The 26,108-nt window shown below is 44.7% G+C and overlaps 1 long non-coding RNA gene across 1 annotated transcript; it reads right to left on the bottom strand.

Moving 5' to 3' along the window:
* Positions 1–21,357: 21,357 nt before the first annotated feature.
* Positions 21,358–23,303, bottom strand: LOC142776800 (uncharacterized). Its single transcript, XR_012887812.1, has 3 exons — positions 23,167–23,303; positions 21,759–21,844; positions 21,358–21,394 (listed from the first exon to the last, which is right to left on the bottom strand). It is a non-coding gene; the product is annotated as an uncharacterized LOC142776800 (long non-coding RNA).
* Positions 23,304–26,108: the final 2,805 nt, after the last annotated feature.

Below are 26,108 nucleotides of genomic sequence, written 5' to 3'. Positions count from 1 at the left end.
CGTGCAAGCGATGCATGGTCAGCGCAGTGTGATAAACGCTATGGTCCTTATAAAAACCTAAGCATGCCTTTTCTAGTAAAAGACGCACATACATAATACATACGTGTTATTATGGTGCTTCAGATATGTGCAATTATTACTTTTTAATTGAAAATCGCACAAATATGAAAGCTGAAGCTTGAGAAACATTGGTGGGAGCTGCGGATGGGGTTGGTTGTTTGGGGTATCTGCTGGTGCGGCTTCGAGTACCCGGAACCGTTAAGTATGAACAAACAGACAAATGTACAGACAGACATACAGACCAACATTTTTGCGTCGAAGGTCCCCATGAAAGACTATCGTCTACAAAATAATAAAAAGAGGAGACGCGAAATCGGTTATGGGCTGCGCGCGAGAGGGCGGCGGAGCAACCCAACCACGTACGTCACAGGCACTCCTCCGTATGCTGGCGCCACGGTATGTCCTCGGCTCAATGCGGTGAAGCCACTAGTGCCGAATACTGAGAGATTTGGCGCTTAAAAACACAATCGGGACGATCTGCCTGCAGTGCTGCCCGAAAAACAATCTACGAACTTTACGATCCGGCGTCTGATCCGACTTGCGATACCGCGGTGTGTACTTGTACGCCAGAAAAACAACGCTGGTCGGCAAAACCACAACTCAAATGCATCTCTGGAAATTTTTATAGTTTCGCATACCTCGTCTACAATTTAATACAACAATTAGAGGTTTGCGGATTGCGCAAGCGTCACCCGTCGCGATCCACCTGCGCCGAGATCGGTCCAAGTAAACATGACCCGTACGAGTACAACTCCCACCGGATATAGGCCTAGCTTACCGGCCGAGTCCGTCATACATGCCATCCGCGCTTTTTGGTTTAATAATGCCACGTTCCATTTCCCAAGTTTTTGTTATCGTCCCAAAACACCACATGTTTCTCAGCGCAAACCGCGCCTGCAGTTTTCGAGAAGGTTCCGGACTGTAGTAGATCATTGCGATAAGATCACGCCCACTGTGCGAACAGTACAGATTGTTCTGGAACCTACGTCACCGCCAGCGATAACGCTAGAACATTCGACGGCAAGAGTATAAATGCCGACGCGCTTCGCCGCTTGTCAGTTGTTGATCGAAGGCCGACGCTCCGTTCGCCGCTATCAGTCCGAGACTGCTATCTGTGCGAGACTGCTGCTGTAATCGGACTTTCCGTTTACCGGGCACAGGTTCACCCAAATAAACAGTTAAATCCCAACACGAAGTCTCCTGTCTTCGGCCACGTCACGACCCCGTGACAATAATATGTCATGCCGAGGAGTAACAATGACTGTACAGTAGACCCTTGCCATCAGTTATCTTGAGCTTTCAGCCTGCGGTGCAGCGCACACGGGGCACCGCCGACAGCCGCCGGGTGCACTCGTAGGCACTTCGCTGACTCATACATGCAAACACAGGCTTGTCCTTCAGTGCGCCTTCATAAAGTAACATGTCAAGACACGTTCGTGCACATCCAACTTGTTTTTTTAGCTATCGGCTATGTAGTTCCACGTATCGGTTTACAGATTCAAATCAACACACACTAACACGGCCGCTGCACTATTCGCAAATTTTAGGTACTGTGGCGCCGCTGTCCGGTGGCGGCCGGAAGCTCCGTTCAGATGATCGAAGTTTTGGACCTGAGCTAGTAGTCGTAGGCGTCTAGAGAGAGAGAGAGACAGACAGACAGACAGACAGACAGACAGACAGACAGATACAACGCCTCTCCTCTAGGAAGATGCCTGCCGCATGAGAAAAAAAAACAGCTGCCAAACCCTTTCCCTCCTTTAATTTGAAATTGTTCTCGGTCGCTCGCGTCACCTGTGGCGGACGGTGCAACAACGCAACACTTTGCATAGCCTCCGAAACAGTGATGCAGTTGCAGGTCTCGAACAACTCTCGACTGACGCACCCCTATGGGCCGCAGATAAAAAACCACCCGTCGCCGTGATAATAGTGTCGGTCGTGAGCGCCACTGCGCGGAGCTTGTTTAAAACTAAAGGCAGGCCAACTCTGCTGAGAACGCGAGCCATTCCTCAGGCCAGGAATAGCAGGAAGGGCTGAGAAAAGGGTTCCTAGCAGTACATCAACAGGCCCAGATGGCATTCCAATTAGGCTGATAAAGACATTAGGTCCGAAGTCTAAGCAGGCTTTGAGAGAGGCAGTGAGCAAAATAATAATCGATGGTGAAGTTCCCGATGGATGGAAACTTAGCAGGATGAGCATGATCTATAAAAATAAGGGGGACAAAGCTGACATAAACAACTACCGTCCTATAACAGTGACATCAGTGGTCTACAGGCTGGCGATGCAGATTGTAAAGGAAAGACTGCAGGCATGGATAGAGGATGAGGGGGTGCTGGGGGAACAGCAGAATGGGTTTCGGAAACAGAGGAGGTTGGAAGACAATCTGTTCTCACTGACGCAGTGCATCGAAATAGCAGAAAAGGAACACAGGCCCCTGTGGCTAGCATTTTTTGATATGAAGGGAGCGTACGATAGCGTGGTTCAAGAGGAATTGTGGGGAATACTGGACACACTAGGCGTAGAACATGTATTCACTAATCTTTTAAAGGGTATCTATAAAGGTAACAAGGTAGTTATAAAGTGGGAAAAACAGGTATCCAAGCCTGCAGATGTAAAACGGGGGCTTAGGCAGGGGTGCCCCCTGTCATCCTTATTATTCATGATGTACGTACAAGGATTAGAGGCAAAATTAGAGGGAAGTGTACTGGGATTCAACCTCTCTTTATTCAAACAAGGAAAACTTATTGATCAGGTACTACCAGCATTAATGTACGCAGATGATATAGTGCTAATGGCCAACAACAAGGAAGATTTGGAGAGATTGACAGACATCTGCGGTAATGAGGGAGATAGGTTAGATTTTAGATTCAGTAAGGAAAAATCAGCAGTCGTGATTTTCAATGACAACGAAGGTAGTGAGCTTAGAATACAGGAGGTCACGCTAGAGATAACAGATAAATACTAATATCTGGGCGTATGGATGAGCAATGGGACCGAGTACATGAGGGAACACGAAATATACGTGACGACTAAAAGTAACAGGAATGCAGCAGTGATGAAAAATAGGGCACTGTGGAATTACAATGGGTATGATGTTGTGAGAGGAATATGGAAAGGGGTCATGGTTCCTGGGCTGACGTTCGGCAATGCGGTCTTGTGCATGAGATCAGAAGTTCAAGCAAGATTAGAAATTAAGCAACGTGGAATAGGTAGGCTTGCTTTAGGAGCGCACGGGAATACACCAAATCCGGAACAGAAACGTAACGAAACTTGTGGTACAGTGGCTAGAATAGGGAAGTGTGATGAGCGGCAAGCAGCGCCTACGGAGCGATCTGAAGCCTCTGAGGAGGAGCCGCGTGGGGGCGCGTGCAGTCGTTTATGCGTTGTTCGCACGTTTCCGACAGGTTGGTCGGGCGTATTCGTCCTCGTTTTTTTTTTATTTCGTGGCACTCTCACACCAATGCTTCTGTATGCACTCTCATGGCGCGAAAATAAAGTCATTGCTTCGTCCCGGGGTGCACTACAGGCTACAAGTCAGGTTATTCGGCATTAGTAAGAACAAAGCTCTGCGCAGTGGCGGAGAGTGATCCCGGGCGCTGACAAGCCACTTCAAAAAAACGTGGCTGTGTGCAAGCTGCACTTTGACGAGAGGTATGTACATCTCCCGGCACTTCAAGCTGACTGTGAACGGCGAAATGGTCCGCATAGAAAGGGGTAGGCCCATAGGCGTGCTTGTCGTTAAGGAAGGGGGGCGAAGGTTCGTTGCAGTGCGCCCCCTCCCTAATAATTCAGTGTATGAGTCATATTTTGCGCCCCCCCCTTTAGATTACTTAAAGAGTGCCCCGCTGCCTAGTCAATGTAAAGAGCAGATTTAGCGTCCCCCTCACAGGTGACTAGGGGGGGGGGGCGCTCACCCCCTTGTGCGGACGCCTATTGGTAGGCTTTACGGTGGAGCTCTTCGTATTTGTAGACGCCCTTGAAATCCCGTTTTCAAAGTGGTTTTGCTACAACGAGCTTCACAGTGACAGCTTGAAAGAGCCTGTTTTGTGATTAAAAAACAAAAAAAGTGCCGCCATATCCACGAAATGAATGATGATGGGTGGGCGAAGCTCCGGAGGTAAACCTGGTAAACCACGAATCCCTCGTACATTTTTCCCACTCAATTTTATTACAACGGCCCCCCCCCCACCCCCTAGCGTACGTCGCCGCACTAAATCGGACTATTGCCTTCCACCAATGACACGTGCCATATGTGACATCATTCATATCTTAAATAATCTCGCATCTTTCATCATCAACTACAAGTACCGCCGTCTAGTTTGTAACATATTGCATCTTTTCATCGTCAGCTACAAGTACCGCCATTTAGTTAACACTGCAAGAACTAAACGAGAAGTGCCTCCATACAGGGGATGGTACTGCCATCTAGTGAACACTGCAAGAACTAAACGAGAGGTGGCTACATACAGGGGACGCACAGCCCACGCCTTAAGGAGCTTCGCCCCTAAAACAAAACAAAGATGGCACACTGGGCTGCACACAACATGGTTCGAGCCTCACCAATCAAGTGAACACGTTTTTTTTTTTTTTTTGCTCAACCATTTGCGCCTTTACACAAGGCACTCCACAAGGAGCGAGCATCTTCCCGTGAAAAGAAGTACCTGAAGCCCAGGCGCGTCATCTGCTCTCAGTCCAAAGGAAGCAATGTTCTGTGGGGTGCTTGTGAAATATAAAACTTTTTTTTTTGGTGATAAAAAAAGATACGCGACCAATTATCAAGTATGCATTGTAATAAACAGATAGTGAGTCACTACTCGGAAATGCCTTGTATTACCAGCGTACAGATAAGAAAAGGTTTTCATTAAGATACCACTCGGGATTCTCGTCCCTGAAATGATGGTTCGCCGTAGAAGGTGTTGCAAACAGGGGCTCACAACCTAGTCCATCGTTCCACTCTTCTACCATTTCACATCAATAACATGTTTCAGTGCCGTAACGCGCTCACTTTCGGCACCCTGTCGATATTTCAGTTCAGTCGCGCACTCGCGTAGGCATCCAGTAATTCCAGAAGCTTATTAGCATATTTTCTCGGTCACAATTTGAAACCATGTACGAGCAACAAAATATATTTTATATGTTTCGCGTTGCCCACGCGCGCGGTTGATTCCCGTCTCATACATGCGCAGCGCATCGCCAGCTTGGGCGACGTGCAAACGTGTGCCAGCGCCATCTGGCGGTTTCCTCCCAAGGCGTTACGCTAGCCGGCGCGTTCATCACACTTCCCTATTCTAGCCGCTGTACTTGTGGCGGCAAGGTTCCTTTTGGCGTTGCATAAGTTTGTTGCCCGACTTTGGGGTGGTTGTTGCCAGACTGCTGCTAAAGTTGGCGAAAGATTTTTTTTTGTAGTTGTGGCTTTTCCGTAAGACATTGGTGCTATCCGCGGTGCATTTCGCGAGTCCAGGCGTACATAGCTGTAGCATATCCGACATACCCTAATTAACCAGCCTTGGAACGCTTATTCATCACATGTATATACGAGTCCGAACGATATGTCTTGTGCTGACACAGCTAGGGGAAGCGTAGCGTCCCCCGTCGTAGCGCGCGGTCGACGCGGCGCGATCAGCTGAGAGGAAAAAAAAAGAAAAGTAAGGGGGAGGGGGGCAGCGCATCACCTCCTGCGACTCTGTTCAGTTTTCCCCATCATCCCTAATACTGAGACGCGATATCTTAATCGCACAGCTGCGCACACAGCAAGAGAACGCGCCTCGACTTCTGTAATGGACGGTTCATTCCGTTAATTAAAACGGCCTCTTAATTGCGCAGCAGCGCCGCGCTCGACTTCTGCTAGGCGCGGTTTATTCCGTTAATTAAATTGGCCTCTTAATTGCGCGGCTGCCCCACGCTCGACTTCTGCTAGGCGCGGTTTATTCCGTTAATTAAATTGGCCTCCTAATTTCACGGCAGCCCCATGCTCGACTTCTGCTAGGCGCGGTTCATTCCGTAAATAAAACGAATTCTCTAATGCGCGGTTCATTCCGCTAATTAAAACGGAATTAAAACGGCCTCTTAATTACACGGCAGCGCCGCGCTCGACTTCTGCTAGGCTCGGTTCATTCCGTTAATTAAAAAGGCCAGCGTCGCTCATGCACTCGCAAAATGCACCGCGGATAGCACCAAACTCTTACGGAAAAGCCACAACTACAAAAACAAATTTTCAGCCAAATGTAGCAGCAGTCTGGCAACAACTATTTTTCCAGTCTGGCAACCACTTATGCAACGCCAAAAGGAACCTTGCCCTTGTGGCAGCGAACAAAACCTAAACTGAAACAAAAAATTTTGTTCCGACACGCTGCTTTTAAGTGTACGGTGTACCTCGAAGGCCAAGTGGCGTCTGGGTCGACACGAAGCGCTCACTGATCGCGCACTGCCATAACTTTGCACAGCGATACCGAACGCATGACATACCAGACTACTTCGCGCAGTAGATGTGCAGAAGCTCCACTCCTGTAGCGTTCCTTTCATTAGAAGTTGTCGCCGAGTGTAGTACGCTGTAACCACTCAACGCAGAAAACACTCCCAACACAGTACACCTACCAAAATGAAAGTTTGTTTGCTTTGCTGCGTCATCTAGTGGGCGCTTAAAGAGACTCATTTTGAGAAGTGTTACAAAATCCGTGAAGATGGCGCCCAAATCACTAAAATGACTGTAATTAGAGCGTGAATAAACTGTAGTGGATTAAACCCGATTGATATTTTTTTTCTTCCTCTCTGTTTCTCTCTCCCCTAGTGGCGCCAAAATTAAATGATTTTTTTCATATCTTGATTTTAATATCTGTTGGATTTAAATACCACCTTTCACACCTAACTTTTTCTTATCTGCATTCCGCTTGAACGATATAGTACTAGAACTGATTGATATGATTGATATGTGAGGTTTAACGTCCGAAAACCACCATATGATTATGAGAGATGCCGTAGTGGTGGGCTCCGGAAATTTCGACCACCTCGGGTTCTTTAACGTCTACCCAAATCAAAGCACACGAGCCTACAACATTTCCGCCTCCATCGGAAATGCAGCTGCCGCAGCCGCGATTCGATCCCGCGACCTGCGGGTCAGCAGCCGAGTACGCTAGCCACTAGACCACCGCAGCGAGTGATATATTAGAACTGCGGGGTTGGGAGTGAGAGATTTAGCGAGGTGGAATGTTACGGAGATGAGCAAAGCGAATTGACCGACCACGAAAATTAGCATAGCGATGCCGGGAAAAGCTAAGCCCACCGTGCGCTGCGTTCTTTCTATCTTTCGAGGTTTGTTCGCCTACAGTTGCTAATGTTTATTCGTTAAAGGGCCCCAAAACAAGCTCTGAAAATACGGAGAACGAGTGTGTTATTCTCTCATAAAATTTCTCGTCTTTTCGACACAGTTCGTGGCACCAACAGCCAGGTCACCTGTATTCATCAGATACCAATTGCGAATTGTCTCCTACTCCGCTTTGTCATGTAGTCTCGTAAGCCCGCACTGCCTTGTTTCTCATGACTATCGTGGCCGTTCCACAGATTTCACCTGGCCTTGTACGTTTTCGACTGCGCAAGCGGAGATAACGGCGTACAAATGAAAAGCCATCAATACTAAGACTCTTGATAATGGTATATTGCCCGCTTATTTTATGAAGAAATAAGTGGCGACGTGGAGATGGCGCCTGTTAGGAAGCATTGCGACTGCAAGAAAGAAACCTTTATCTCGTATTTCAACACAGAGTCGCCCCGCTGCGGTGGTCTAGTGGCTAAGCTGCTGACCCGCAGTTCACGGGATCGAATCCCGGCTGCGGCGGCTGCATTTCCGATGGAGGCGGAAATCTTGTGGGCCTGTGTGCTCAGATTTTGGTGCACGTTAAAGAAACCCAGGTAGTCGAAATTTTCGGAGTCCTCCACTACGGCATCTCTCTTTTGGGATGTTAAACCCCACATATCTATATATCTAACACAGGGTGATTTAGGGGCTTTTTAACAAAACAATAAAATGTTATATATTCGCATGATGATCAAAACTTTATTACTCCCAAAATAGGGGACTGGCCGGGAGGTCGGATACGCTGCTTGGAGGAGGTCAGTGGGGATCTCTTGGTACACCGCGGCCTCCAATGCGCGTGAGATTACCCGGCGTTGTTGTGCCGAGTCAGTGATATGCAGAAGGGAATCCCATGTATATTCTGTGTGAGAAGCGTCTATCTAATCTATCTAATCAGTGTACAAGGGTGTCGGTACAAAGCTAGGTTTAAGATGTAATGGATGCGATAGAGTCGGTGTTGCTGAGTGCACTGAGAGGTAGGATGTTCCAGTTTGCTACAGTTCGAGGGAAAAAAGAATACTTAAAATATATTGGTTTTGGCATTGTAAGTCGTTAATGTGGCAGAGTGGCACTGTCTTCTTCGGCGAGCAGTAAGAGGCCTAATATAGGGTTCATGAAAAAGAGACAACTTATTATTATACAGTATGAACAGAAATTCAAGCTTGTGAATTTTTCTTCTTAGTTGTAAGGACTGAATGCTGTGTTGTGTCATTGAGATACTTGAAGAGTCACTGGTACAATATTTAGAAAAGATGAACCTCACTGCTTTACGTTGGATTCTTTCTAGCTCATTGATGTTAGTTTTAGTGTGAGGATCCCACACGATAGCAGCGTATTCTAGCTTAGGACGCACGATAGAAATACAGGCGGTTAGACGGGTCTCGGCAGGAGCGTGTTTTAATTTGTGCCTGAGGCAGCAGAGTTTTTTGAAAGCTGAGTCGCAAAGGTGAGAGGTGTGGGTACTCCAACTGAGATTATTACTTTTTATGACACCTAGGTACTTATATTCATTAAACTCTTTAAGTGGCATGGACGTAAGATTATAGGTGAATGAAAGTTTATTATTTTTGGTGATTTTCATAAATACTCTTTTATCAATGTTAAGCTACATATACCAGCGTTGCACCATGTTAAATTGTTCTTAAAGCTGGAGCTTAAGGTAACTTGATCTTGTTGGCAGGTGAGTTCGTTAAAGAGCAATCATCTACAAATAACTTTATGTGAACAGTTCAGAAATAGAGTCAACAATCTCATTAATATATACGTTAAAATAATAAAGATCCAAAACACTTCCTTGGGGAACGCCAGAAGTTACTGGATGGTTACTCGAAGAGTAGTAATCTACTGTAACGAAATGCCAACGGTTAGTGAGGTATTGATTGATTTGTGGGGTTTAACGTCCCAAAACCACTATTTGATTATGAGAGACGCCGTAGTGGAGGGCTCCAATAATTTTGACCACCTGGGGTTCTTTAACGTGCACCCAAATCTGAGTACACGGGTCTACAACATTTCCGCCTCCATCGGAAATGCAGCCGCCACAGCCGGGATTTGATCCCGTGACCTGCGGGTCAGCAGCCGAGTACCTTAGCCACTAGACCATACGGTTAGTGAGGTAAGCAGAAATCCAATTTACTAGGTATTAGGGAACGTCTAGATGAATAAGTTTATTGATTAGTTTTGCGTGTGACACGAGATCAAATGCTTTCCTAAAATCTGAAAAAAAAAAATGATGTCAGTTTGTCCTGATTTGTCGACAATGCTAGCAAGACTAGGAATAACAGTAGTTAATTGGATTACAGTGGAGAGGCCCTTTCTAAAACCTTGCTGCATAGGAGTTAGCATTGCTCGATCATCATGAAAACTTGTGATTTCATTAGCGACTAGGTGTTCTAAGAGTTTACAACAAGAGGAGGTTAGTGATACGGGGCGGTAGTTTTGAACTAGTGATGAATCGCCTTTTTTTCTTAGGATTGGGAGTATACGAGCAGATAGCCAGTCGTTTGGGAGCACAGCTGAGGAAAGTTACGCACGAAAGATAATAACAAGAAAATGTGACAGCATTTCGGCATATCTGTGAGGAAACACGTTTGGTAAGTGGTCGGGCCCGGGAGATGATTTTGTTCTTATATTCAAGAGCATAGAAAAGACGCCAGGCAAAGAAAAAAAAACTATATTCATGCCTCACTGGTGTGTTAATCACACGATGGGGAACAGGCGAACTTAAAAAGATGCTATGAAAATAAGCATTGAAGTGACCAGCGACCTCTTGTTTAGCGACAACGAGATTACCCTCGTGCATAATATGATCGACTGGTTTACTTTTTTTTCTTTTTGCTGAGAAAGCCCGAAAACTTGCTTGGAGCTGTTCGGATGAAATTCGGCTGGGTAAACTCAAAGTAACGAAGTTCAGCAGCTTTAACAGCCTTGTTATGTTTAGCTTGGTATGTTACTATTATGTCACGAGAAATACCCCGTCGTCGCAGACCCTTGACTTTTCTCATCACATGCACTATCTCCTGCGTCCTCCAGGGAATAGGCTTGGAAGTTTGTTCGTTATGTTTGGAATGAAGTTGTCGATACAGTGGATACAAATGTTCTTAAACTCGTCTTAACGTTTGACTGCGTCATGTCCTCAAAAAACACTTAGACAATCGTCAAGGTGATCTAGCACGCTCTCATCATTGGCGCGTGCATAGTCCTTTACAGAAATAGCTTTACGACTGTAGTAGGCTTGGGAAGATCAACGGTGAAAAAAAAGCAACGAGTTCATGATCAGAAATACCTTGTTCCAAAGAAACAGCAAAATCTTGAAAACTCTGGCTAATAAATATAAGGTGAAGTATTGAAGTGGAAGCAGCGCTCATTTGTGTAGGCTCAGTAACTACTTCCTGTAGGTTGTGCATCAAAATAATGTCACGCAAATGTTCAATATTTACGCTGACATCAGCGTTATATGTACCGCGAATCCAGTCAATGCCCGGAAGATTGAAGTCACCAATTAAAAAACAATATGTACAAAAGATGACATGTGCTGGTGTGGATCTTGCGAAAATTGTGAAGTGTAATCAGGGGCTCAGTGAACAGAAAATAATATAAAAGAAGTATTACGGCATAATTTTTTAAAAAGAGCACTTCAAGATTAGCTGCTTGATGTAGGAGCACAGCGGTGAGATCTTGCCTCACCAAGACAGCAACACCACCAACTCTAGTGTGTCTATCCTTACAGAATTAATGCACGATAACCAGAAGAAAAGACGTCCGTATCATTTATTTCGTCATGCAGCCAAGTTTCTGTGGTGACAATCACGTGCAGATTATGCCCTAAAATAACCGCTTCAAGCTTATCAGCTTTATTAGGAACACTTCGAGCATTGATATTCAAAATTCGGTAGTAACTAGGTGGAGGAAGTAAGTCTTTTTTTGGAGTACTATTGTAGTTGTGAATTTTAACCCCGCTGTTTGTGGTATCACTTTACATAAAGTAATCATTATCGACTGGAAGTTTCTCAACTATCAAAGTGACTTTCTTGCCATCTTTTTTTCTACTTTCGCAGTGTTCCATAGCAATTTACGTTCTCTGAGTGTTTCACGTGAGTAATCGTTTTGTATGCAGAAAGGCTTGTCCCTGTATGTTTGTAGGCGTTCTTTAGAACATCACATTTTTCATTGAAGTCTTGAGAAAAGATAACTGGCCTTGATTTACCCGGCGTCCCCAGACGATGGATTTTTCCAATCGAACTGCAGTTTATATTTATTTATCAGAAAATATACTGGTAACAACTTTTTGCTTAGGCTCGGTTTCTGGTTCACCGGTTTCCTCCCGAAGGCCGAAGATCAACAAGCTACAACGCCTACTCCTGTCCTCTAAATCCAAAATTTTTGATTCTAGAGATTTTACGGTTCGTTCAAGATCATCTAAATACACGAGCAGTACGCTTTTCCAAGTCAGTGAACTGACGGTCCCAATCAGCGAAAGTCTTTTTCATATTGTTTTGCTGCGTTCTGAAAGCCGCTACGTCCAAAACCAATTTGGCTTGTCCTAGTAGTAGTTTTTGCAGCATTTTTTCTACGTTGGGACCTGGATTTGTCTCAATATCATCACACAGCAAAAGTAAGCACGTACAATACGTATCATAAGCTATACTAGCACAAAGCCGTGGGCATGCTAGGACCAAAAGGCAGCGGTAATCACTCTTAAGTGAAGTAGAGTAATAATAATTAACCTGCGTAAAGCAGAGAAATGGCTTGTGAGGCCACATGTCCGTAGAAGGTCCGCCGTGCCCACTGAAGGTGTGCAGATTCACCCCCGTATTCTAGAATTTCCCTCCAATTATCGCTTCCCCTTCACTTGAGAAGGCCGATGGGAGCGCCGTCTCTATAGGCAGGGAAAGTCACTGCATATCAGCAATAATCTGCCGCGATTCCTGGGTAGCGCAGTGTCACTTCAAGCCGAGCAGCGGCGCAGTGCTCAACTCTGTCAAGTGAAGGGTGTAAGTCGGGTCGAGGAGCGTTTGTGAATACAGGGGTCAGTCGTTTTTTTATAGAGTTGTCGACTAATGTCGCATGACGTGCAGAAGACGCTGGGGTTGACGTGGGTGTAACTAAGGCAGACATGCGCCGAAAAGTTTTCTTTATAAGCCTCGGTCGTCATTCCCGTGTTAAGCTTCGCAGAAGGAACAGGCACGTTTTGACAGCTGGTAGATTCGGTAGAACAGAAGCTTGCTTGATACGTCACACCGATGAGACCAAAAACGAGCCCCTGCATAAAGCAGAAAAATGGCTTGCGAGTCCACATGCCCGTAGCAGGTTCGCCGTGCCCACTTCGTTTGTTAGTCAAGTAATAATAACTGTTGGGGTGTAACGCCCCAATGCCACAATATAATTATGAGACGCCGTAGTAAAGGGCTCCGGAAATATCGCACACCAGGGGTTCTTTAACGCTCACCTAAATCCAAGCATTCTCGTACGACACCATCAAAATTCGGCCGCCGCGGCCGGGATTCAATCCCGTGACCTGCGGTTTTGTTAGGCAAGTGGTTTGTTCATTCGGTAAGATATATTAGAAAGAGTAAATGAAGTTTCTAGGGTATACGGTGCATGGGGTAAAACGAGACATGGGGCCAAACACAACATTTTGACTTTGCCCGCCTCTGTAGCTAATACAAAAATACGTTTCTTTGTGTCTCTTTTCTAGCAACAACTGCTGGCCCTTGTCTACCTTTTAATTAGTAAAAGTTGTTTATTACTCAAAGCGTTCACGCGGGAAAACTTGCGTGGCTGGTGCATGTGTTTTCGTGACCCATCAAAAAGGGGCAAAATTCTGCTCGGCGAAATTCTCGGATCTGTGCATGAAGCTAATCCTGCGTCAGTACACCAACGTAAATATTCATTTTGTTACTTATGACTACGAGCTAGATAATTCCAAAGATTTAGTTTGTTTGGTTTCTTTGCACAAAACGGTAATTTTTATTGCGATATATTGACGCTCTCCATTGGATTTTGCCGCTGGCTACGGAGGCGTCGTCGGCGCCGACGTCGCCCTCATTCACCGTATATGTATAAGTACCTATATAAATGAAAACTGAACAAAAAATAATCCAGAAAAAGACTCCGGCACGAGGAATCGATCGTGAGACCTCTGAAACGTGAGTGCTAAGCGTCAATTACTGAGCCACGGAGGATCAAGTACTTGAACATTCACACGGCAAGCTATTAATATCTACCACTTCCTGCTGGTAACGGGAATCTCGGGGGGAACTATCGTGTTTTCAGCATTACCAGCAAGATGGCGCAATGAGCGCGCGTCGCCACATTGCATCGACGCGGCAGCGCGTGCTCTTATCACCCACGCGTGCTTTGCCTCGTGGAGAGGAGGGAGGTGGACGCTCACTCGCACGCCTTTATCTCGCAGTTGGGAAGATCGTACGTCTTGGCTGGTCTTGGGTTTTCGCTGGAACGATTATGTTGCATTTACCGGGCGCACAATGGTCACTGTAATCATTGCACAGTCTCTGTTTTCGAAAAGGGCGCGTTTTTCAGACACAGTGAAGTAACAACTGAGACACTTATTCGTGTTCATCTGTACCTGTGCGTACGTTTCGTGCACCATTTCTGTGTGAAAAACGCGATTACGTTTCGATCTGCTTGCCATTCTGCGCGTGACCTTCCAAATGGATGCTATTGCGTTCATTGTTTCGCCTTTGCGGCAAAGCTGTGACTTTTTTTTCGCTTTCTGGCGTTTGAGAGAGGCAAAAAAGGCATCCAATTGCCTTAGAGAGTGTCCTATTAATTGGCGCATTAACTTACACTCATTATTTGTGGCATTTATTTGTTAAGAAGTGCTTCGATATACAAGACAATATCATATAGAGCTTTCTGAAAGCAAAACGACAAGAAAATGCACTGATTGCTATTCGGTATATGACTCACTCCACTAACGCTGCATCGAGGTTTTTCTCCTGTTTTCAACGATGCTCTCACGAGAAGCACGAAAAATGACTGAATCTCCAAGTCGAGTCATTCCACGTCTTGTAATCAAGTTTTAATGACGTTTTCATATTTAAAAATTTTTAAAAAACAGGCGCTATAAACTTTGAATATGGCACAGCCTTAAATTCATTGCCTCGCAAAGCCCGGCGACGAACCTAAAAGCCATAAAACGTCTGAGCAGTTCTTCATGAAAACGGCAAAAATAGAAGAAGATACGTCAAAACATATCTAGTTTATAATTGTTGAATAATCCAAGGAGGTTCAAGCATTAAACAAAACACAACGTTAGCACCAACAAAGACTGGAGCTGTTTGATCTGCAAGAATTTTTGGAGCAACACAACACTTCCTTCTGTGCAGATTCAATACACGGAGTCCAGTGACTGGGCTCCTTAAAACTGCGTAAGGGCCCACAGAATGAATTTCAAGTCATTCTACAGCAAAAAAAAGAAGGAACAAATACTTCCACACTGTCTCATTTTGCCCCACGCAATGTCTCGTTTTGCCCCACAGGTTGAGGCAAAATTAGACATCTGGATCATTTTTTTTTATTTTAAAATTATGCTTTGAACGGTGGCTACATTGAAGATTTATGTAGCATATACCTTGTACGCAAACAAAAATTTCTGCATTAAAGTTTATTTGTGAGAAATAAAATAAAAATAAATGTTCACTATTTCAAACTTTTTGTCACATTTTACCCCACCCTACTCGGAATGACACGAGAAGCTTACTCAAATATTTACGACTGGGTTATTGAGCTGATGGTCCTTCATTGTCCATTGTGCGAATGTCTCTCGTCTGTGCTGGGCTCGCCAAGTGCCCCATCTCCGGCCACTCTCCATATTTGTCCAGCAAAAATAACTCTGGTCATATCCCATTTACAGACACATCAAGCATCAAGGTGCCCCAATCACCCAACACTTAATTATCCGGAGAAAGCAAGTATCAGAGACAGACCCCACGACGGTACGGGCAAAAGGGAAGGTCAGGTCACTTGCTTCTGGGTTCGTAATTTGCCTGCTCCAGCAGGGCACAACGGGTTAGAGATGGCACCGATGTCCTCACTGTTTCTCTGCCAGTGAGCACTGGATTGTCCATAACATACTTACCACTGGTTCGCTGCGTTGTCTGTCGTCATACCCTTAGTACATATCTTGCGTCTCGTCATATTCATCGCTGCGCTGTGTGGAGCTGCACTGCATTTTGGACCAGGGGTGCTATGCAGGATGGCCCGAAATTGCTGAAACATGGGATCTTTCTGACTACTGACGACACATGCTTTTGAATGAGCCAACAATACGAAAAGTCAAATCTTTCTCTTAGCGCTTTCAGTTCCAATGGTTATGACAAAACACAGTGCCACGTCAAGCATCAAGGACAAAGTTGGGTGGTGTCATCAAGCCAGATTCATCTTCTTTCATTTGTTTGTCGCTCCATTGAAGGTAGAACTGTAGCAGAATTGTACCCATGCATTAAAGATGTCAGATACTTTTACTGACGATATTTATTAAAGGCACTGGCTGCTTACGTTCATTTTCAAGCTTTTAAAAGGACACTGCTGAATTCGCGAATTTATTGCAAATTCGGTATCTGCGACTTCTTACAACTTTCTACAACAGTTTTTTTTTCGCGAGGTTTGATTACATGGCGGCGCCCCCCCCCCCCCCGCACGTGCGGGCGCTGGGGCGGAGCACGGCTATATTCTAGGCACTATTAGCATGGTAGAGATAGACACGTGAGGAGGTGGCGTCATCGTCAGAGTCGAGCCGCCGGCTAGCGGGCGACTTTGCGCCAGCCCGCCTGCGCCGCTCAGTCAGCTCAGCATGTTTACTTCGTGGTTGTGCCTTCTTTCTGCTGCGATCTGCTGCCTGGCGAAGCATTAGTTCGGACAGTTCGTAGGAATTTCTTGCCATTGCACCGTTCTCTTGATATGATTAGAGATTTTCGCCATCTGACATTCACTAGTTGTGTTTGTGCAAGGTTAAAGCGGACTCGCGAAGCCGAGTTATTGCGCGGTATATGGCTGCCGCAGCACTTACGGTCGAGATGAAGTCGCTTTTCACAAGTTTTCTCTGAATCAGAAGATCTGCCATATAGGCCGCTGCAGTTAGAAGGAAATACTTCAAACCTACAAGATGAAGCGCGCTGTACCGGTAGCGAATCTGTCGAATTTCGAGGCAGCATCAGCACTCCTCCTCTTTCACATTGGCGCACAGTGCACGCATGAGCACCTATGACGAAAACACGTGTACAAAGATATCAATACGCATAATCAAAATCAGCTATTCTACACGACACTCGCATGCTTCTAGCGCAGGATATTTTTTTGCATGTCAACACATCATCACTGCAGTACTGAGTACCCCACCGCGGTAGTCTAGTGGCTAAGGTACTCGGCGGCTGATCCTCATGTCGCGGGATCAAATCCCGGCTGCGGCGGCTGCATTTCCGATGGAGGCGGAAATGTTGTAGGCCCATGTTCTCAGAATTGGGTGCACGTTAAATAACCCCAGGTGGTCGAAATTTCCGAAGCCCTCCACTACGGCATCTCTAATAATCATATGATGGTTTTTGGACGTTAAACCCCACATATCTATCAATCAATCAGTACTGAGTAGAATTTAGAAAAAGCGCTGGTATTAGAAAAAAACACAACTGCAATATATGAGCCAAACTATTCTTGCGCAATTTCTCGTGCAAACTATTCTTGCGCAGTTCAGAGCACATATCACCACTGTAGCAAAAGCGGCACTCGTTCACTCTTTTTTTTTGTTTTTTTATCGCGGTCGTCGAATACTGACTCATCGCATGCGCCTTGGCCGCTGTGAAGTACAATACTGACTCCATTAACAAAGCTCCACTCTGAGCTGTGATATCCACAGACAGCTGATGCTTCTTCACGCTGCCAGCGCCTAGCGCGGACCGTGCCAATACATACGCGACTAAAAGCGAGTGCCGATGCTCCTGTTTCTTATTGAATTTGATATCCACTGATATTAACTGATAAACGTATCATTTGTATTGGTTTGCTACAGTGGAATGGAGCACTGGCATGCACCTTATACATACCTGTCTATGTTTCCGGTGCGGGCACGGTGTAGGAATAACTTGTTCTTAAACCCTAGACGCGGGTGAAGGTGGCTGGTTGGGACAGCGAACTCGGTCCTACACAGTAAAAATTTTTACACCCAGAAGGGTGTAAATGAGCTTGTCCCGTTGACGACACCCTAAGGGTGTTAATTCAGCACCTTCCAAAAAGGGTGCTTTACCATGCACCCTTAGAATAGGGTGTACATGTAAAAAAACTGTAGGGTGTTAAAAAAAACACCCTTAAGGAAGGGTGCCTTCGATGTCCATCACTTTTTTAGCACCCTCTGAGGAGGGTGCGAGAAGGGTGCACAAGGGTGTTGAGTGCCCATGGCAGGGGTGGCGAATACTGCCACCTAGATATCAGCATGCACTGATTAAACACTACTTGAAGAAAGTGGTCCTGATTATCGATGGTGCACCACCTGTCGAGCTCCATTCATTGCGTGTGGGCAAAAATATAAACGCGTACAATCGTGTATGAACTTGTGCTGGATCTATATATACTTCAGTGTATATGCATAATGTGCGTTACAGAAAATGAAGCCTTGCTGCCCTTGCATATTGCGTTTATTTAATAGGCAAATAAAACATAAACTTTTCTTCTGCCACACAACTTTTTCACCAGATATACGTTCATGTATACGTACACTACACATGCAACACCTCAAATGTTTATTATATTTTTTCAGTTTCACTTTATTGACAATTCTTTGCAACATACAATTACACTGGTTTCAGTTTAGTATACTGCTTCAAGTACATAGAGACTACAAATGAAATACACACTAATATATCCCTATAATTCTTTCAAGTATCTACAATCCCAGTGGTTTCCAGTTTAATACTCCTTCGTGTACACAATCGGTTAATAGGAATGAAATACAGGCAAATATATACTTATGATTCTTTCAAATATATACAATCACCATGATTTCACTATATACGCCTTCATGTACACAATCGTTCCCAAGAAGTGATGCACACAAAAATATATATGGATAGTGTTTTCAAATGTATACAATCACAGTGGTTTAGGCTTTGTATTCCTGGATGTATAACAATTGGTTATGAGAAATGATGTACATGCAAACATATACGGGTTTTCGCACATATAACTATAGCGAATACTTAAGAAACCAATACAATGATCAGAAACACAATATGCTAAAAACGAACACAAAACTGAGTCAGGACACACAAAAAAGAAAAGAGGTAATGCATAATTATGGCTAATGACACAGCTGGGTCACTTTATGCCAAATGTCCCAGCCATTTTGGCAACCATCTCAAATGTATTCGAAAAACTTGTGCTGCATTGAAAATAGTGAACTTCTGGAATATTTAGGAGAGGAAAAATATTTGGTCACGTGGCTGCCTTCTGAACTTTCTGGAATGCCGTCTAGGTGTTGTATGTGAAAAATTTTATTTTAAAAGCACCGCTCCTTCTTTCCATACGAAACTTGGTCTACGTGTTACGTAACAAGAGCTTAATTTGGGAGAGTTGGTTCATCGTGGTTGTGTGCTAGTCACAGCGCGACAACTTTAGGAAGAGACAGAAAGGACAGGAAAGAGCACAGACTGTCAACTGAATTTAATGAATGTGCTACGAGCGCTTTTATACGGAGTACAAGAACCGTGTTCATGCGCGACGACACGTGTGAGCACTAGAAAATAACTTTAACTGTGAAAAGAATACTCCCTCTCGGAAAGGATAAGTGAACGTGTAGTGATGCACTGATCATTGGTTTACCTGATAAAAAATGTTTCTACAAACGTTAAATTGGCATTAAGTAAACCTATTCTCGTGACTAATGGGGCAAGATTGACTATTCCTGTTGCTGTTTAGTACACACACTTTCGAAAGCTTGCAAGGGGTGGAAAACAACACGCTAATATCATATCTGCTGGCTATTTTTCTAGTTGTGAGACACGTCATGTGGTATAACATGCAAAGGTTTTGGTCATTGTTTTTTGTTGGTCCTGTCTTCTTTAACTTTACTTTCTGCAGGAGGGTTTCGCAAACGGGTGTGAAGATTCTGTTGGGATACCCAGCATCTTTTAGTCTTTTAATCTGGTTTTTAAGCCTGACCTCACTCTTGTGCTAACATGACTTCTGAAGGGTGGCCTGAATACATGTGGTATCAATTCCTCTTTCTATTAATTTTGAATGCCCACTATCAAAAGGCAGAACATTCTTAGCACTCCTGGGCTGATAGCACCAGCCAATACCCCAACAGCATCATCACACTTGTTTGCGAAACCCTCCTGCAGAAAGTAAAGTTAAAGGAAACAGGACCAAAAGAAACAGAGAATGACCAATCACCTTTGCATGTCACATGGTACTACGTACATAAGGTGTCTCACAATTTTAGGAAAAGAGCCAGCAGATATGACATTGTTGTTTTCCACCCCTTGCAAGCTTTCAAAAGTGCATGTACTTACAGCAACAGGAATAGTCAATCTTGCACCATTCGTCACTAGAATAGGTTTACTGAATGCCAATTTAATGTGTATGAGATACCGCTAACACGTGGAAAAGTAAACATAGGACAAACTGGGCAATGCTTCAATGATCAAGCAAGACAGCATGCTTCAAATGTTAAGAAGGGCTATAGTAGTCTCATGGCCAGACACCGTAAAGAATGTAAGTGTAGTCCTAGATTTCATAAAACACGGTTTTTGAAAAAAAAGCAAGCAGAAAAATGAGAGATTTTAGAACTCTTTATCAGGAAGGCCAAGGATCAATGCATCAGTACACCTTCATTTATCTTTTCCGAAAAAGAGTATTCTTTTCTCGGTTAAAATGATTTTGTCATGGTCACACATGTGTTGTTGCAGATGAGCCCTGGTCTTGTGCTCAGTATAAAAACGCTTGTAGCACCTTCAATAAAATTCAGTTGACAGCGCTCTTTCCTGTCCTTTTTGCGATAAGATTTTTATTACAGAAAAGAATTTCATTTTCTTACAGTTTAGGTATAATGATGAGTTTTCATTGTATCACAACATGGAGAAATTGCATCTCAATACGTACAAAATTCACGATTTTGTGAAATTCGTGATATTTTCTCGTATATTTCAGCAGCTTGAGAGGTATAAAGATATTTTTTCCTCAGAATATACCTTCTGTGGAGTAAGTATTCACTGCTCAGATATTCATACAAAGTGCAATATTGCAATAAAAAATGCAAACATAACACATTTTGGCTTTATTCTTGGAAGCGAATGTGGTAAAAAAATTGCACTATTATTATTGAGCTTCAAATACCTTACAGAAGCACATTTACTTAACAGGTAGACCGAATTTGCTTTAGAAAAAATAAGCGGTAGTTTTAAAACAAAATTTTCCACAAACAGCACACAGACGGCATTATGCCAGGAAGTTATAAGCCAGCCACATGAACAAAACTTTTTTTCTCGCTGAAGTATTCTAGCAGTTCACTGTTTTCAACGCAGTAAGTCAGCACATTTTTTTTTTCAAATACAATTCAGATGGTCGCCAAAGTGGCTGGGACGTTTGGCATGGAATGGTCCAGCTATATTTAAGCAAAATAACTTACACAAATAACAATATTTGTTCATCTACCATGACCACACTAGAAGAAGTTGTTCAGGCATTGTGACACTAAAATTTTCAGCGTCGTACTGCCTGAACAACTTCTTTGATAAACTCCAAACTCACGCCGAGAAAAAGCCGCTCAATCACGGTGGTTGTTAAAGGCCTTGCGGCCGTAGACAATGTTGAAAATAAAAAAAAAATCAACTCATCAGTGCTGTCACTCCTTCCTTCTTCGTCATTACTGACACGGAAGATTTTTCGGTTATCCATGTGGAGGTTCAGGAAGTAGGCTTGCTCTAGGCTGGGTCCACGGTAGACTACGCAGGACGTCAGCGGCACCCTCTCATCCTGTAATAAGAGCAAATATGACTTCTCATAAAAAAATTTTCGTGCTGTTCTGGCAGCACCATATATAAAGAATGTGTAGTGTGTATCCTTCGAAATGGCGTGTAATTGACATTACACTGAACTCGAAGCATACAACCTATACATTCCAATAATTTCGTATGATAAAGATAAGAGTTTTCCAGCATACAGCGAATTCCCGAAATCAGGTGAAGTGTCAGACTACAGCTCAAAAATGGCACTTACGAAAGCCTGAACTCACTTAAGAATCAAATTCCTTCTAGGGTAGTGAGCCAGTGGGAAAAACAATTCTTAAAGTACAACGTTTAGGACATGTAGCATTAAGCAAAACGCACAAGAAACTTACCTCTTCATGTACAAACAGTGAAGACATCTCTGCTTTCTCTTTTACATGAGAACAAATGATCTTGGGCGTGGCACTAGCGAAGAGGTCTGCAAAAAAAAAAAGCAAAAGATTTACTTACTTAAATCACGCCTCTAACAATCTGAGGAATTGTTACAAGTCACCAATCAGTGCAATTCTGACTGCCTCTATAAGGGCATCAAAAATGAACAATTTTTTCGTTCTTTCTACTCTCACAAGACGCTCCGTCAATGGAATCTAATCCAAACTTGACGCTGTGCTTCCTATTTGCCTGCTTTCTAGACGTAGGGCTGCGAACATGTGTTTTGTGCACCTAATCTAGCACAGAAATTCGTCATCTATAATTCAATCATCTTAATTCATTGTAATTTGATAAAAGATGTGATAGCTCGTCCAGTTTTTAAAGAGTTGCGGGCCTGCAATAGGCACTGCCTTGCACGTATGAAAGTACTTCTTTTAAAAAAAAATTTAAAGCTTGCTTTCAGAAAAAGCGTCTGGCATATTTCGACAACCAAGCCCATCCTCTGATGGCAATCAGGGGCACGCTATTAGCGATTATTGACTACGAGATTTACAAACGTAACCCGTGCCTAAATACTCAGTTAAACACAATCACGCAAGTAAGAGCGCTCGAACGACACCAACGCGCGCGGACGCCGACTACGTTGCAGCAGCCATGACTTATGCTAGAGCAACCGCACATAGCTCCAACAGTCACGTATACTCTCTCGATTCTGTTATAACGCCGAACATTATCGCAGATGAAAGCGAAGCACGAAAACAGCAAACAGAAACGAGGGAAAACAACGCACGGCGATGGCCACAACAACGCGCCTTTGAAAGTCTGCTAGATCTTTCCCTGTTGCTGGTGGCACTTGTCCTAAATAGCTTAAAAGACCGAGGCGCACGTGCTGGGAGCATCGCGGCATATCAGCACCTCCAACTATACCTTCTTTAAGCAAAAAAAAAAAAAGCCATTTCGTACAGTGCGCCTCTGTACATAATTTTTGCTTTTTCTTTCTTTTTTTGCGCTTACACCTACAGAAGCACGTTGCACATTTGAGTATTAATAGAAATGTTATTACGATGTAGCCCAAAGCACATCTTAAAACAATATCAATCACTTTGCGCAGTGTAGAGACAATGTGCGATCAGCAACTAATCCCGCCCTTGTTAGGTGATCACATCACTCACTGTATGAGTGATGCAGGCACTTACACAACATCGCGCATAGCAGTGTGAACTCGTTAAGTCCCACGTTTAATCGGGCATCTGCAACAGGCCTGCGAACGCATGCTGTTGTAAATGGCTGGCAGCCTACTTCGGCAGAGCTGCTGCAGGCGCCCACCTAGCGCTGTATGATTACTACCTACGAAAACAGTACACTCACCGTTAACAGGCCCACGTTGTCCGTGTCCGCCACTCCATGAATATTCCTTAATCCGAGCGTCACTTCGAACACGGTGTCATGCGTGACCACCATTGAATATGCGCCTGTTCGCTAGAACACACACAGCGACCAAGACCCCCGACAACGCAACGCATTTGAAAGACTGATGAGACAGAGAGGGCAACACTGAGAGAGAGAAGGAGGAGGCACTGGCGGCGGCGTGGCGGCGCCGCAGCTGTCGACGCAGATGTTCGGTGACGCAACTCTTCGCTTATCTACGCCGCCGTTGTGGGAGCAACGCTGGCCGGGTTGAGCGGGGGGGGGGGGAGGAGCGGGAAACCCGCCAGGACGGCGCCGAAAGGCAAACGCTATGGCGCATACGGCGGACGGCCGTTCAACGCGGAATGACTCCTTGTAAACGGCCACTCTCCTTCCAGCCAGTCGCACAGCGACGCAGGTTATTTACCAGCCTCGAGTTCTTTGAGTATTTTGACGGAATGCGATTGCAGTGGGCGAAAAATAGTGAAGCAAAACTTGCGCAAAACAAAGTGCACCATAGAATGGCCAGAAACAATAATTATTTCGTCCTCGGTGGCATTAGCGGGAGAGCATCGCTACACCTTTTTCCAGAGAAATTTCTTTTTGCATTGTCTGTGTCAGGCGATTCCGCGTATGGTGCCGCAAACACTGAATGCGTAGTCGAAGCTGGAACAAATTAATCCATAGTAGCGGATGTTTAGAAGGCTTGTCATGCACCACGAAACGTGCCGAGGTTGTTATAACAAACTTTTTGCTGACCACATGATCAGCACATAATTCCATATGGTTGCCCAATGAGCTAGCTAAGCACCTGTAGCAAAGGCAGTGCACGTTCTTGTTAAACGTCGTTAATATAAACGATGGTTGTGCATAAGTGCAGTGACAGCTTTCCGTGTGAATTGGTCATAACCCACGTTTTCGAGCGTAGAAGCGCCTCAACGGAGCTAATCAGTTACCACAGCAAGTTCGTAAGCAATGATGAGGTACGAAAATGTGCAGCTGTTTTCCATGTACTGAATAGTTAGTGTACAGTGCCTTGACCACCGCCATTTCTTAAGCCACCTCCCATATAGACTCCCAGTCTGAACAGGTGTGGGACCTTAAACACTAAGAAGCAGTGCCCCCCCCTCCCCCCCGCACACGCACACGAAATTTGAGGGCGCACGGGCTGATGCACACGCATACTTATTCACAGGCGCACACACATACACGTATACACACAAGCGGCCACACACACACGCGACCGTAAACGCACGCATGCATGGGCGTACACATGTGCACAGGCACGCTTAACACAAGCACGGACTCGCACAATCGCGCTTACACGCACACACACCCATACTCGAGCGAACATTATTTGTGTGTATATAATCCACAGCAAACATGCAGCTTATAACCAACGCTAAGGAAAGCTTTCGTAACATGGATTGCAGTTAATTGCCATTATAGATGAAACGCGATTTGCTTCTGCTGACATTCTGCTGTATTCGGAGAGCACCTTCACACATTCTAAGTCAATTAGGCCGTCATTTAACGCAAGGTCCACATATTCGTGCAGTAGCTGCGCTGCTCGGCCGCCAATCCGAAGGTCGCGGGTTCGATGCCGGCCGTGGCAGTCGAATTAAGGCGGAGGCGAAAAGGTAGAAGCCTTTGCACTGTGCGATATGAGCGCTCATTAAAGAACACCAAATGGTGAAAATCTCTGCAGCTTTCCACTACGACGGCCCTCATAATCATATCGAGGTTTTTGAGACGTAAAATCCCAAATATTATAATTATGTGTTCTTCTTATGCTGCTTATTCCATCTGATGAATCGGCACCTACACCCTTCTCAGGCACAAAAGCACCCTTAGAGCCTATTTTAGGGTGCTATCGAGGCAAGCACCCAAACAAAGGGGTGCTTTTTTTTCAATCGACCGTTTATGGGTGTTAAAGGGTGTTGCAAAGGGTGCTTTCTCGTAAAAGCACCCTTTTTACACCTTTTTGGGTGCAAAAATTTTTACTGTGTACTTTCAAAGTGCGCCATACTTACAGCAACTACCCGATTTCCGCAGGTAAACCCGGCATTGCCTGCCGGCGAGCGCAGTCAGATGTCCTCAACTTCCTGACAGTGACGTCATGGAGCTTCGACAAATCACAGCGGCGGTGAGACTCCCGATGGCGGCCGTGGCACCTGTTGCTTGTTTTTCGCAAAACAAAGTTATTTGCGTTGGTTTATGCAAATGTTCAACTTGACTTTCGAGTTTGCCGCCAGAAATTAGGTAACATGACACCATAATCTTGCTGTTTAAAAAGAAGCGTTTCAGTGTCCCTTTAATGTCTGCACTAAGTGTACTTTAAAATGATCAGTATGGTGGCCTCTGAGATTACTTTCAGCCTACCGTAACTAAATCCGACTCCACGAGCATAATCATCATGGTCGGTCTGCACAGAGGGAGCGCGCTACTTGGCCTGCGCGCTCCCTCTGTGTCATCTTCATGGTCTCCTAGTCCAGAGCAAGTGCGTCTGGCTGATTAGGTAATCGACTGGGTGGTACACTTGGCTATATAGTTAGGTCCGGACATACTGTGACCCAGGTAATTAAGCCACATCTTAATAAGACCATGCTTATCAGGTCATGTGAAGCTAAGATTGTGCTAAAACCATGCTAACTCACGCGACGTTAATTATGAGTACTTTTTGAGAAAACCATGCTAATCAGACCTTAGTAACTATTATGATGCTAATTAAAACCTTGCTAATGTGGATTACGGCAACTAGGTTCATACCAAAGAAGACCTTGCTAACTCTTAAAGCCTAATCAGTTAAGACAATTTTGTTAGATATTAGGTCACTTTATGGCCTAGCTAATTAGTATACTCCAAATTAAGACCGAGCTGATTCGGTCTTCACTTCAAAACAG

Source organism: Rhipicephalus microplus, chromosome X (genome assembly GCF_043290135.1).
Source record: "Rhipicephalus microplus isolate Deutch F79 chromosome X, USDA_Rmic, whole genome shotgun sequence".
Lineage (NCBI taxonomy): Eukaryota > Metazoa > Arthropoda > Arachnida > Ixodida > Ixodidae > Rhipicephalus > Rhipicephalus microplus.
Note: the sequence above shows the minus strand (reverse complement) of the source record. Positions and strands in the feature narration are given on the sequence as shown.